The 15,237-nt window shown below is 42.6% G+C and overlaps 2 long non-coding RNA genes across 2 annotated transcripts in view; one reads left to right on the forward strand and one right to left on the reverse strand.

Annotated features, from left to right (window-relative positions):
• Positions 1-15,237, reverse strand: part of LOC112433374 (uncharacterized) — a 254,707-nt gene that overhangs the window by 84,515 nt on the left and 154,955 nt on the right. The gene's annotated exons all lie outside the window — the stretch shown is intronic.
• LOC143420827 (uncharacterized) overlaps positions 2,945-15,237 on the forward strand; it is a 36,567-nt gene continuing 24,274 nt past the window's right edge. The window contains exon 1 of the long non-coding RNA XR_013100559.1: positions 2,945-3,471. This is a non-coding gene — a long non-coding RNA (uncharacterized LOC143420827). The remainder of the gene's footprint in view (positions 3,472-15,237) is intronic.

The raw sequence follows: 15,237 nt of genomic DNA on the forward strand, positions 1-15,237 counted from the left end.
TTCCTTATACCAGACTCTACAGAAACTGTAACACTGTGCAGCTCTGCGACACAACAATGTAACACACACTAGAATCATCAAATAAAGCCCCACTAACCACTAGAACTAGAACTAACTAACTAGCACTGGACACTTGCATATTAGAGATTTCTACCACCATAGGAGGCGAGATATCATCCTTGAACCAGAGCATCCAGCCCTCAATTTCGGACATAAAAAGCGACGTGGCCAGGCATGATAACACTTTGACTGAACTGCAGGACTGTGCCTCGAACCACTCTGACACCATCGCCACTCTCCAGGCCACTGTGGAGCGTTTGTCTGCGGAGGTAAAGAAGTTAGATGAGAGATGTGGAGCTCTTGAGGCACTCCAGGAGGAATAATTTAAGAACTGCAGGAACACCAGAAGGCACAGAGGGATCCAAGATGACTGAGTTGGTTCACACCTGTTGGCGGAGGCGCTATCTCTCGAGGAGAAGCCACTCATCGATCGAGCACATAGAGTGAATCGCCAGCGTCCCAAACAAAGTCATCTTCCTCGGCCCATCATCTTGAGATTGCACTACTACCACATTGGTGAGGAAATTCTGCTGAAAGCTGCAGAGAACAAGAACCTGATGTATAAGGGTTTTTAAAATAAACATCCTCCCAGATTTCCCTCCCTCTGTTGGAAACGCAGAGCCGCATTTGCAAATATGAGAGGAAGACTACGTGGGATGACCGGCGTCAGGTACAGACTGCTATACCCTGCAAAGCTGTTAGTGACCCATGGTGATGTGAGGAAAAGCTTTAGCGATCCCAAAGAGACCGTAGACTACGCGGAGAAGCACCTCTCCCACCCACCTTCAAATGTATTAAAAGCAAGGATATATCTATATGTCTAACGCTGACACAGCACTGTGTTTCTTCTTTTCCCTTTATATTCCATGTAAAGGTGAATATGGAGCGTTTATGGAGCTCGTTTATTGACCAGCTGTCAGTTAGAAGGTAAGAGTTACTAGGTTAACAGAGGTTAGCAGTATCAGTACGGGGAAGTATATTGTGTTGTTCTTTTGTTGGTTTTTATTTTATCCTACTTTACTTTGTTATTTTGATTTTACCTGTTGTGAGTGCTTCCCGTAATTCTCCTTTTTCTTGCGCCGCTGCAGCCAGAGTTCACAACATTACATATTTTTGTATCTATAAACAAGAAGCTGACACTCTCCAGACTTTATCAAAGGTGTGAGCGTCACAGCAGAGGCCTTTGTGTCAACGTAGCTGAAGACAAAACACAGAAACACATGAAGGAGATTTTCCTGGCCTGGATTTTATACAAATATTCTGCAGTACATCAAAAATAAAACAAAACCATTAGTCAACATATGAACATCACCTCTGAAGTTACAGAGCTTTGATTGGAGACACAGCTGAGCGTTTTGCATTTTGCATAATTAATTACATAATTAATTATGTAACCATAATTAAATGGTTACATCATCTTTAAAGTCCCCAGAGATCAGGAAAAGGGCCTGAGGGTGCTGTGTTTGGAGTCTGCTGGTTACAGTGTGCAGGACCTCACAGGCTGCTGCAGCGTTAGCAGAGGGCGGGACATACACAGCTATCATAATCACGTGTGTAAACTCTCGTGGTAGATAGTACGGTCTCATGCTAACCGCTAGCAGCTCAATGTCCTTACAGCATAGCGTCTCTTTGATAGAGAAATGCCCAGAGTTACACCATCTATCGTTCACAAACACAGCCAGACCCCCTCCTCCCTTCTTACCACTCTCCGCTGTTCTGTCATAAGAGGCTCAGCAGCTAAAGCAGCACACCTGGGTCTCCCAGCCTATTAAAAGCAGCCCTTTGCTTCACCTGCTTCACTAAACATTATTATTTTAAGCAGAGTGGTGTGATTTATGTAGGCATTGCTGTGTGACAGGATGACTTTTCTTGCACACCCACCAAATGAGGGCGCACATGCTTCCACGCCCACTGGTGACTGCACACATCCTTTCAAGGAAGCATTTCATTCATCCCTAACAAATGGAACAAAACACTGTGCAGCGTGTTCAGGTTTGAACGTGGCCCTGGCCTCTCTCTGCATCCACCTGGCACATGCAACACACATCCACTCCCTGCTGAACTGCTTGTATTTGATGTGTTGAAGTTTTGGTAAAGTTTGAATAAATTCCACTTTATTTATAGGAACATTTCATCTGTGGACTCCTGCTTCCCCTCTCCTTGAGCCAGTTTGTGACGGGAACATGACATAAGAAAAGTAATTTATCCCTTTTTGATTCTGTGTATCTGGCGCTCATCTAGTGAGTTCACACTTGGCAGAAACAGACTGAATTTGTCTGGAGAACTTTGGCTTCAGCCAAGTTAGATAAACACACTGTGTCTCTGTCAAAACAGCAGTGTAGTTGTGGCACCCCTGTGAGGGAATGACCACATGAATATTATTTTGTGTAAAACACTCATGTAACGGGACATTTTTCATTGCTATATGTATTTATTTTCAGTTTCTTTAAGAGGATAGAAAATCCATGTAACAGGGATTCATTTTATGTTAGAAAGCAGTGAGGGCGGAACTTTGGTGCTTGCTCCGGGGTTTCGGGGAGCAGTAAGTGGAGCCCACCTTCCGCTGCTTCCTCAGACACGTTCTGGAGGAAAGCAGAGACGCATCGTGTCTTCCTTACTCTGCTCTTCACCTGCTTTTACAGGTCGGTACACGGTGCTCGCACCGAAAATGTTGTTTATTGTCACCATGGTTACCCACGTTAATGTGAACGGGAGAGTTAAGGCGGTCCGCCAAAGTTATTTATATGTAAACACGGGAGAAAACCAGAGGAGTGTCCCGCGCGACCGCACCGCGAGCCCGCTCGTTAGGTGGAGCGCTCGTGAAGCAGAGTCAGTGCGCTCCTATGCTCTGTGCAAACGTGTTGTAATGCTCCAATCAAATCAGTTCTGTGAGATGTGAATGTTAATAGTTCTGTTAAAGTGACTGAGTAGATTAGCTAGTGTAACACAAGCACTCTGAGCAACTCTGTGTAGCTAACAGAGGCATTCATGGGTTGATTCAACAAGCTGTGTTTCATGATGCACTAAATAGTGATTTTGCCAGTAAATTACTGGAGGGAACAAATGTAATGTATTTACCAATGCTGTTATTGAATAGAACTGTTTAGCCAGTAAGACACTGCAGAAGACAATGTGATGTGTTTATTGATATGATAAAAGGATGTAGCTGTTATGGAAAGAAGTGTGAACTTGAGAAACTGAACCAGTTAAAAAGAGTATATTTCACTGATGTTGTGAAATAAGTAAATGTCATTGATGTGAATGAGGAACCAGCTGAACAGTATATTGAAAGCTCATGTTTAGTGTTTTATAGCATTTATTTGTGTGAAATAAATCAGACTCAGACACGTTCTGGAGGAAAGCAGAGACGCATCGTGTCTTCCTTACTCTGCTCTTCACCTGCTTTTACAGGTAACATATTTGTCATCGAGGTCTTCATCCTTGGGACCCGTAACATAGTAACTTCTTCATTGTTATACTTCTATAGTTTTCCCATTTTGTGAGCTGTGGATGTGGAAAGTGTCTCAGTGACACATCCACATGAAAACGGCGTTACCTTCGTTCATTTGCACGTCAAATGAACGAGCTGTTTGGACTTTAACGTCACAGCTGATGCTTCGATACTCGAACTCAAGAGTTCAGCTTCCACTCAGAGGTACAAGTACACACAGCAAAGATAAACGTGTACACAAGGTTGAACCCACAAGTGCACAGCTCCAACCAGAGATGGGCAGTAATCCGATTACTTTTTTCAAGAAATGAGTAAAGTGAGGGATTACTATTGCAAAAAAGGTAATTAGATTACTGTTACTTTCCCGTAAGCACGCTGCGTTACTGCGTTACTAAAACCGCAGCTGTGTGCAGATGAACAATGGATAATCTATCGAGTGTGGAGAGAGTGTGAGCGTGCAGCGTTTAAAGCGTGGAAGCACTGACCTTACTTTGAGTTTGACTCTGTAAAAAGTGACAAAAACATTAGCATCCGCTGTTCACTGCGTGGGAAGACAACATGCTCACTCACTATGTGTTAATGGGCATGCTTATTTATAACTTTGATAAAATGTCATAAAAATAATTCCATGCCAGCTCACCATTGGTGATCAGGTAGTTTCTGTTCCAGTTCCAGTCCCATAAATCATGAAGCTTGCTGCCAGAAAAGCTTCAAATCTCCTTTGAAAGCTGTTTGTGGTCTTGATTGTGGGAGCTTCAGTTGTCTGACTCCAGCTGCCACACAGTGCTCACTGATATCATTTGCAAAAACCCCAGTGTGACAATATTTATCAGTGAAGCAGAAATCAGGAAGTGACGACTTTTCTTTGAACATTTGCTAAGGCTAAGCTGTGCTTTCTACCACAGTTGGGAATTTCCTGGTTTACAACAAATTATTGTGTCAACACCGCATAAGATTTCAAACTACAGGAAAATCACTGGAGTTATAAGAGGCAGACAACCACACACACACCACATGCATGCTGTTGCTATTTATTGTGGATTAACCTGTCAAGGGCAAGAACAAAATAATTCTGCCTCAAATACAGGAAATCATAGCTTTCCTGTATTTCCTCCATTGTTGGCATGCTGGTTAGTGCTGTTGCTCCACAGTAAGAAGGTCCTGGGCTAAATTATCCATGAATGTAAACGGCTGTGTGTTTCTATCTGATAGACTGGTGAGCTGTCCAGGGTGTACCCTGCCTGGTAACCTATCACTTCAGGGTTATTTCCCAGCCCTGCTGCAACCAGGATAGAGATAGGAGGATGGTAGTTGTTGTAGACCCATTCAATTTCAATTGAAGGATTAAAATGTTCCAGGAGCTCAACTTACTCCATCTGAACATGTTTCAATCGTGTTTTATGAACACAACATGCAGGTTTACTGAATATGAAAAGGTTGTGTTGATTTAACTCAGTTGTTTAAGTTTCTGCCAAAGCAAAACCTTTGTGTGCAACCAGTGTCCACTATTGAATCAAGTCAATCCAACATGTTTTTGTCAGTGCAAAAGGAGTTACGGTGCCTGTATTCCTGCACAATATTGTCCCGGGAGGGAGGAAAACTTTCTGGTGAAGTTTTGGTTGATTTTTGGGTTTTGCTTGACACTAGGTTGATTTTATCAGTGAGGTTTGGATTGTTTTCTTTCTCTAAGAGAGAGAAAGATGGTTTTATGCTTGGACATGTTTGCAATGGGCCCCAGTATTTGTTACTTTATTAGTGTTTTATTGGTTGCGTTTGTTTGTGCTTTTGTTACAGTGCACTGAGATAAGAACATCTGAGAGGTGTGATCCACCGGTGGTGATATTTTGGTATTTTGTGAGTTCCCGATTTAACAAATCAGCTCTTTAATCCAGACCTGAGAGGTTGAACTTTAAAGGGCTATAAAATATTCTTACTGGAAACAGTGGCAAAGTGTTTTTCTCCATGATTATAATGGGCTTGGGAGAAATTCACTTGTATGTCACATTGATCACATGAGAAGTCCTGAGCCTAAAAGGATTGCAGCGAGTCAATCCAGTCCAAAAACAAGGAGCTGTTTTCCTTTAAAATGATGACGTCATCCTGCTGGTGATGGAGGCTCGAATAGGCTGCGCGTGAGACTCCATTATCAGCAATATCTGGTATGAATGTGTGTGGATGTATGCATGTGACTGGACTGTGACGGACTGACGACTAAAAGTTTAACTGACTTGATACTGAGACAAAAACGGTGCCGACTTTAGGATTAGTGAACGTCCACAACAATTCACCCAGCCTGTAGAAGAAGGGTGGAGGTTTTGTCTTGCTTTGTTTGTGCAGGAGCAGAAGGATGACAGAGACTAAAGGGGGAGGCTGTAGCTTCACATGAGTGTGAGCTGCAGACTGAACCCTTTGGTTGCTAATGTTGAGTCACTGATGTTTGCATTAAGAAAATTGTGTTTTATTAGCTGTGTTTTAATTAAGGTATCACATTATATTGTTGGGAATGTTAAATGCTAAAGTGAAGAAAAGCTTTGATTTCACTCATGACTGAACATGTTATTATTAACCATAGCAGGCCACTGTAAAGAGTCAATTAACTTTTATAGAGGAAAAAAAAGGCCAAAAACTCTGTTAATACCTATGAATAACAGGCAACGATAGACTTGTCACATTCAAAATAGAGATATGTAATAACAAACACGGGTCCGTGTCATTTAGGTTCTCCATTGAAATAGTCAATCATTTAGAAAAGTAGAAATTATATATATATATATATATATACACACACACACACACATACATACATACGTCTCAACGCTGTTTCTCAATAATATTAAAAACCTAAAAACTATTGTTGTGGAAGATAGAAGTCACTGTGACAGCCCTCTGACTGTGGAGGACGTTTGTAATCCTATTTCTGCACTTAAGGCCAACAAATCTCCTGGCACAGATGGTTTAACTGCAGAGTTTTATGAATCATTTTCTAATCTCCTGGCTCCGTTCTTACTGCAGCTTTTCGTAGGAAGTGTAGAGTAGGGCTGCTCGATTATGGCAAAAATGATAATCACGATTATTTTCACTGAAATTGAGATCTCGATTATTTGACGATATTTATTTAACCCTTTAAGACCTACCATAGAACCAAGTCTGCCAGAGCTTATATTATTTTTTTACATGTTGTAGTGCCATTTTTGGGAGCATTTCAAGTTGCTATACATCAATACAACTGTTATAGCCCATATTTTAATAATATGTATGCATTAAGTCCATAGTAATTACATTAATTACAAAAAAGTGCAATAAACTACAAAAAAAATTGAAAATCGTTTTTTTTTTTTTTTTTTTACATACCGTATTTTCACGACCATAAGGCGCACTGTGCTAAAAGGCGCAGTCTCAGTTATGTGTGCCCTTACTGTATTTAACACACACATAAGGCGCACTGGACCATAGGGCACATACAAGTACCGTATGCGTATTTAAAAATAAAGCGGAAGCAAACCTGAGTTCGGTACCTTACTCACATTTTTATTACCAGTAATTGTCATCATCAACAACACACAAGCATACAAGTGTGCGTATTTAAAAATAAAGCAGGAGCAAAACAAAGTTTGGTACTCACATTTTTATCATCAATCAAACCCATCGAAGTCCTCATCCTCTGTGTCTGAATTGAACAGCTGCGCTAAATCTCCATCAAACATGCCAGGTTCACTTTCTTCACTGTCAGAGTCACTTTCCGTGCCGTGCGGCTCCTCGGAAATGATGCCGGCTTTTGCGAAAGCTCGAACAACAGTGCCAGCAGACATGTTAGCCCAAGCATCTACAATCCATTGGCAAATTGTGGCGTAACTCGCCCGGCGCTGCCTTCCACTCTTGGTGAAACTGTGGTCTCCATCGGTCATCCATCGCTGGATGTGTTTGTCGCCGATGTGTTTGCTGCAGTAGGTGCGGAAGATGGCCAGCTTTTCCTTATAATCCGCTGGAAGTTGCTGCGCTACTGTAGTCCTGGTCCGGATGGAAAAATGGCACAGTTTCATAAAAAGTGAAAGTGAAACTGCTTTTAGCCGAATGGTGACCGTCGAAACGCTTCTCCCGCTCGTTCTTTGCTCGATGATCGCCTTATGTCCGCGGAAACTCAGCTGCGTATTCTTGACCTGTCGGAGCTTGTTTTCCAGCTTCCTCCACTTGCAAACCATCGATTCATTAACCTTAAATTCTCTCGCCGCTGCTCGATTTCCATGTTCCTCCGCGTAGCTGATGGCCTTCAGTTTAAACTGTGCTTCGTAAGCGTGTCTCTTTGCCATTTTCAGGGTTGTTAAAACAACGATGTCCTGCATAACGCACATACCTGTCCTTTTATACAGGTATGTGCGATTGTCCCGGTATATACGATCAACGCCCACACTTCACCCTTTAACGTTCTCATGGTGTTCTCTACTACGTCCTCCTTACAACACATAGGGCGCACTGCGCTATAGGGCGCGCCGCACTTTTTGAAGAAAATCTAAGACTTTTAAGTGCGCCTTATGGTCGTGAAAATACGGTATATTTCTACTTGGGGAAATTTAAGAGGCTTATCCCTCAAAACTTTAAATACAAAAAAGTTGCAAAAAATAGTTTCCCACCACAGGAAATTTATTTTGAGTGTCTTCATAGTTTTATTTTGGAGATACAGCAATTTTTATATACTGCAGGAAAAACAAAAAACAATCCTATGATGCAAATTTGCAAAGAAAACAGCATGTGCATCAAAATAAACTATTTCCAGCAGTGCAATTCGAGTTCTAAGTATTCCAGAAACTATTCAGAAAAGTATAGAGTCAAACATGACTTATAAAAACACCAGTATAGGCTTTTAAGGCCTACAAGTAAAAAACTACATTTTCCACGAAAATGACATCACTTCCGGTTTCGGACAGGAAATGGCGGACATAATAAAAAAGAGGTGGAGTACTGGTTTGGGCTGGTATCATCAAAGATGAGCTTGTGGGGCCTTTTCGGGTTGAGGATGGAGTCAAGCTCAACTCCCAGTCCTACTGCCAGTTTCTGGAAGACACCTTCTTCAAGCAGTGGTACAGGAAGAAGTCTGCATCCTTCAAGAAAAACATGATTTTCATGCAGGACAATGCTCCATCACACGCGTCCAAGTACTCCACAGCGTGGCTGGCAAGAAAGGGTATAAAAGAAGAAAAACTAATGACATGGCCTCCTTGTTCACCTGATCTGAACCCCATTGAGAACCTGTGGTCCATCATCAAATGTGAGATTTACAAGGAGGGAAAACAGTACACCTCTCTGAACAGTGTCTGGGAGGCTGTGGTTGCTGCTGCACGCAATGTTGATGGTGAACAGATCAAAACACTGACAGAATCCATGGATGGCAGGCTTTTGAGTGTCCTTGCAAAGAAAGGTGGTGTTACGTCTCTCCTAGGGCATGAGGGGGTAACACAACAACTCCGGAAACTCAGTACAGGTGTTATGAAAAAAAAAAAGGTTTAATGGCAGCGCTCTCACAAAATAAACAACCCAGACTCAAACAACAAATGTGGGGGGAAAAGGGACAGTTAGGTTGTGCCAAAAAAAACACCAAAAAGACAAAACCAAAACTTAGCTGAGCTGAGCTATTATCCTAGAAAAGCAACAAACAGGAGAGAAAAACCCTAAACCTCAACTTAAAACAAGCTCAAAATTACATGGGTGGCACCAACCTACTTACCTAGTGTTTCTAACACAAAGACTCTACGTGAGTTGAGTAAGTGTATGGGGTCCCCAAACTTACCTAGTCCACTTTACTCCCACCACAATCATCAAACAAAAGAAAGACAGCAGGAAAACATCACACATGTGTCAAACAATTCAAGGAGGGAAGAGAGCCGCGCCCAGCCACAGGTGAGTCTCCTTATCAAGGGTTTCACTCCTGGGTTGTCCAATCAGGGCCTCCCTCCTCTAATTAGTTGGACGTCACACAGATTGACATCAGCCTGCAGTCTGCAACCTAAGGGAATGGAAAACAAAAGGGGAGGGAAAGAAAACATGCAGCCTGCAGACACGTAACACCCCCACCCTTACAAGTCCAAACAAACAGTTTGGATCCTTCAAACACAAACAAAATCCCTAAACAGACTACAGGGCACGGGATAGTGCATCAGCCAGGACATTTTCTGTCCCTTTTTTATGGCAGATTTGAAGGGTGTACTCTTGAATGATTAAAGACCACCTCATAAGCCGACGATTGTTATTGTACATCCTTGAAAGGAAAACAAGCGGATTGTGGTCTGTAAAGACTTTTATGGGCTCCCTGCTTAATCCGAGATAAACCTCAAAATGTTGCAGAGCCAGCAGAACGGCAAGAGTTTCTTGTTCGATGGTTGAATACCTTCTCTGGGGAAGAGTGAACTTCTTTGAGAAGTAGCACACAGGGTGGTCGAGTCCATCCTGATCTTCCTGTAGAAGGACAGCACCTACCCCGACGGCACTAGCATCGACCTCCAACTTGAATGGTCGGCCGAAGTCTGGGGCGGAGAGAACAGGGCCCTGTTTCAGGAAGCCGGTTTAGAAAACTCAGAGTGAAAAACGATACGCAGGGTTGAGTAACCCCGAACTGTCCAACTCGGAATATTCGGTTTCAGAAAGGCTGATAACAATTAGTTCAGTCAACGCGGAGTTGCTTTAACCCCAAGTGAAGCGCGCGGACGAGGATACATAAAGCCCTGATAAGCGGAGCACAGATTAAGCGAGTCACCATGGAGACGGAGGGAAAGAAGGCGTGGTCAATGTATTTTACAGCGCTTGAGGCCGAAATTCTGATGGCAGCATATGCCGATAACATGCAAATTCCGCGGAAAAAAGTAACACAGCCACAGCTGCGAAAGACAGGGAGCATGCATGGCAAAACATAGCCGACAGAGTCAATGCGTGAGTGTTAATATAAACATTGATCTAGGGATTTCCACCCATTTAACACGTTATTTTATCATATGTTATTTTATTTGTTATTTTATACATTTTATTTTGTGATGTGATGTGAGCGCAGGTGCAACCCAACAGGCCCCAAATGTTCCTGGCAGCAAGTAAAAATGAAATATAAAAATATAGTCCAAACAGGTATGGTGTAATTGTATTATGAGCCATAGTGCTTGGTCTGTTTGTCCTATGTAAATCAATTGCAGTTAGAGGCTACATTAATTTCCTTTCTGTAAGCACTTATTGAAATTATCTGAGCACATTACAAGTACATATTTGCTTACTCTGTATGCTCAAATGTGGCCCGTTATAGCCAACAGAAAAAAAGCGGAGGCCCGAAAAACAGGTGGGGGTCCTCCACCACCACCACTCACAGAGCCTGAGCAGTTGGCCCTCAGCCAAAACAGTGGGCGCCCTGTGGCCGAAGGCATCTCTGCGGGGACATCCTCTGAGTCAATAACCCCGCAAGACACAAGTGCCTACATAGGGGGTAAATCCAAAATAATACATGATGTGCATACATCCTTTCTTCACAGTCACCTTTGCAGTGCTACTCATTCATTTGATAAACTCTTTACCATAATGGATTATTTTGTAGTGAAGTTATTTTCCTACTGATTTTGCCTTCCCTCAGGCTTGGTTGTCTTTGAGAGCATAATGACAATGAAGTGTAAGGTGATTGGTATGTTTGTTAATTGCCATTTGGTCCCTTGTAAGTTATAAGTGACCTGTATAAACCTCATATTCTATCAGTTGATGGTGGTGGTGTACTGCATCTGGTGCAGCCTCCTGTTGAGCCAGACCAACATGCAGTTGTGAGTAATACTCCACAGATTATATGAGTGTACAGTAGAACAGCAATGTTGTTTATTTCTTTACTACAGGAAAATAATGAAGAAACATTGACAGCTGTTACAGAGGAGGAAGCAACAGAGACACTTTATGAGGTGTACATCTTTTAATACTTTGTGTACAGGAAATACAGGCGACCAATAAAGCCAGTTGAACAAAAAATCTGTTTATTCTTCTTTCAACATGTTGAGGTGATGGGTCAAAAGAAATGATTGTGACATATGGTGTCTCTGACTGCACTTCCATCTTGTATGTCCGTGGGAGGGTCAGGATGTTCATGGTTTGGATCACTGCTGATGTTTGGTTCAGAAGGACAATGTTCTCCTCTAATTGTGGCAATGTTGTGAAGAATCACACATGCCACAATAATGTCACATGCCCTTTCTGGGGTGACCCTGAGTCTTTGCAGGCACTGGAACCGGGCCTTAAGCATTCCGATAGTCATTTCAATTCTGGCTCTTGTCCTGCAATGAGCCAGATTATATCGCTGCTGTGGGCCCGGTTCAGGGTCAGGGTAAGGGGTAAGCAAATAGGGTAAACATGGATACCCCCTATCACCAAGCAAGTAGCCAGTGAACTCTCCTAAGACAGAAGGATACACTTCAGTTCAAATGTCCCTGAAGCAATTGGTCTTTATATATTTTAAAGTATTCTCAACTCACCATGTCCAAATTTTGTGCTCAGTGTACATTCACGGAATATTTGTGAGTCATGGACAGAGCCTGGCCACTTGGCTTCCACATTTGTGATAATGTTGGCAGCATCCTATATGATCTTCACAGTGCAGAGAACACAAATTAGCATCCATTACTATGATGAAATAATTTGTTAGTTTGAAATGCTACAGGGAACTATGTACCTGTACATTAATGCTGTGGAAAGACTTCCTGTTCACATAGTCTCCTTCATTTACTAAAGGAGCAATGACTGGAATGTGAGTGCCATCTATACAGCCAATCACGCCTGGGAACCCTGAAAATAAATGTAAAATTTAAGTAGTAGTCCAAGTATCACCACACCATAAATTAAGTTTTGGTCATCCTGATACCTGCAATTTTGTGGCATCCCTCTTTGATGAATCTTGTGGGTCTATGACCGGGGAACACCACAAACGAGTGCAGGAGACGTTTCAGTGCAACTGTAACATTCCTGACTGCCCGACAGACGGTAGCCTTGGAAACGTGCTCAGCGTCACCAATATTATACAGAAAGCTCCCGTTTGCAAAAAAACGAAGTGCAATACAAATAATATGTAATGAACTGAGAGCATGTCCGCGATGTGTCACATGCGTAATATTAGGCCTGAGGATGTTATTCAAATAACTTATAGATTGTGCTGAGAAACGGTAACGTTCGCACAGAAAATCATCAGGAAATGATAAAATGTCCAAACGCGCTCTGATCACTCTCTCCCGGCGGAGAGCTCTGCGGAGAATTTGGGCTTCACGATCTACTGGCTCTTCAAGGAAGGGACACGCCATGTCTGACACTTCCTACAGTCAGGTTTCCGACAAAGGGGCGGAGACAGTCAGGGTTAGTTGTAGTAAACCTGCTAGGGGGCAGGTTAGCTTCACGGCGTGTGTCGTCATAGTGACTCACTCAGGCTTCAGCTGAACTCGCTTTGTGAAACCGAAAACCCAGAGTTTTCGTTAACTCAGGGTATACTTACTCAGTTTTTCCACTAAACCGGCTTCCTGAAACAGGGCCCAGGTGTACATGAAAGCAATCCTTTAAGGTTCTCAAAGGCATGTTGGCATTCATCAGACCAGGTAAATGGAACTGATGGACTGGTCAAGGCAGTCAATGGGGCAGCTACTGTTGAGAAGTTCTTACAGAACCGGCGGTAATATCCAGCCATCCCAAGAAAACGACGTAGCTCCCTTCTTGTAGATGGAACTGGAAAGGTTGAAATGGCATGGATCTTTGCATCCACTGGGCATACCTTTCCTCCGCCAACTTGTTGGCCTAGATAGAGGATGGTACCTTTACCAAACTCACACTTGGCCAGGTTCAAAGTCAGCGAGGCAGCTGAGAGGCGTTCAAACACAGCTGACAAAGTAGCAAGATGCTCTGCCCATTTACAGGAATACACAACTATGTCGTCTAGGTACACCCGGCAGTTTGGAACATCACCCAGTACTTTGTTCACAAGCCTCTGAAATGTAGCTGGCGCATTACATAACCCAAATGGCATGACTGTGTACTGGAGGAAACTGTCTGGAGTAACAAAAGCAGATATCTCTGACGCCCTTTTGGTTAAAGGAATCTGCCAGTAACCTTTCAACATATCCAGTTTAGTAATGAATGTGGCAGGTCCGATGTCATCAATGCAATCATCGATGAGGGGCAAGGGGTATGCGTCAGGAACTGTCACCGCATTCACTCTTCGGAAGTCCGTACAGAACCGTGGACTCCCATCAGCTTTAATGTCCAACAAACAAGGAGAACTCCAGGGGCTGCAACTGGGTATGGCAAGTCCATTCCTAATCAGATACTCTACTTCCTTTTTCATGGCCTCCCTTTTGATGGGATTGACCCTATATGCATGCTGTTTAACGGGTGCAGGATTTGTAAGAATAATGTCATGGGATATCAAACTCGTCTGGGTAGGAACATCCCCAAACATACACCGGAACGACACAATCAGGTTCTGGATATCTTTAGCCTGATCAAATGACAGGTGAGACAAATAATGGGGCAAATCTGACAGAATCTCACCATTACTTAGTCTCGTACCTTGTGACGCATCTTTGCGCCGGACCGCGTCCTCCTCACTGCTTTCATTGGCCATCTCTGAAGTTACGCATGCTACAGGAGAGCTAGATGTAGCTTTGGGTGGCGTGAGGGGATCATCCTCGCTCTCTCTCGTAAGATAATGTTTTATCATGTTAACATGGCAGATTCTGGTCTTGCGACGACGATCAGGTGTTTGAACAACATAATTGGTCTCGCTAAGTTTCTTTTCCACAACATATGGTCCCGAAAACTTTGTTCTTAGAGAATAGCCCAGGATTGGTCGCTGATTTGTTTTTGTTTTGTTTTTGAATGTCAGAAATGTATATTTGTGAATGTGGAGATGTTATATTGGTGTCACTGGTAAAAATAAATAATTGAAATGGGTATATATTTGTTTTTTGTTAAGTTGCCTAATAATTATGCACAGTAATAGTCACCTGCACACACAGATATCCCCCTAAAATAGCTCAAATTAAAAACAAACTAAAAACTACTTCCAAAAACATTCAGCTTTGATATTAATGAGTGTTTTGGGTTCATTGAGTACATGGTTGTTGTTCAATAATAAAATTATTCCTCAAAAATACAACTTGCCTAATAATTCTGCACTCCCTGTATGCAAAACAAATTATTGTGCTAGCTTACCCGGTTCCGGTTCTACAGGGATTTAAAGGGTTAACAATAACAATGTATTGAATAATGACTTTAAAAAATAATGTAAAATAGTGTGCAAATACTGATAACAGTGCAAGAGTTTGCAATATAAAAAATAAATGAAAAATGTAAACATCTATGTTTAGTGAACTTTGCAGTGTTGCTCTGTGGTGCAGCTATGACACCTAGCAAAGTTTACACACTTGTCGTGTCCAAATTCATGAGTTGCATCCTCCTGAGGCCGCATTTGTAGACCGATTACGTCACAGCGACGCGCCGAAGGCTGTCCAAATTCATATACTGCTCCGAATGCAGCCGACAAACGAGTCCTCCTTTTCCCCGAATTTGAAGGATGGGTCGGGTGTATCCTTCGTGGCCTACCATATCCCAGAATTCATAGCGCGGCCCAGCCAAACTCCAGTTTCCAACAATGGCGGCCGCTACTAAGTTTTAAAATTACTCCTACTAATCTTTCTGGGTCAGAAAATAAACTTTTAACATATTTTCAGGCGAGAAAG

Source organism: Maylandia zebra, linkage group LG2 (assembly GCF_041146795.1).
Source record: "Maylandia zebra isolate NMK-2024a linkage group LG2, Mzebra_GT3a, whole genome shotgun sequence".
In the NCBI taxonomy this organism is placed as follows: domain Eukaryota; kingdom Metazoa; phylum Chordata; class Actinopteri; order Cichliformes; family Cichlidae; genus Maylandia; species Maylandia zebra.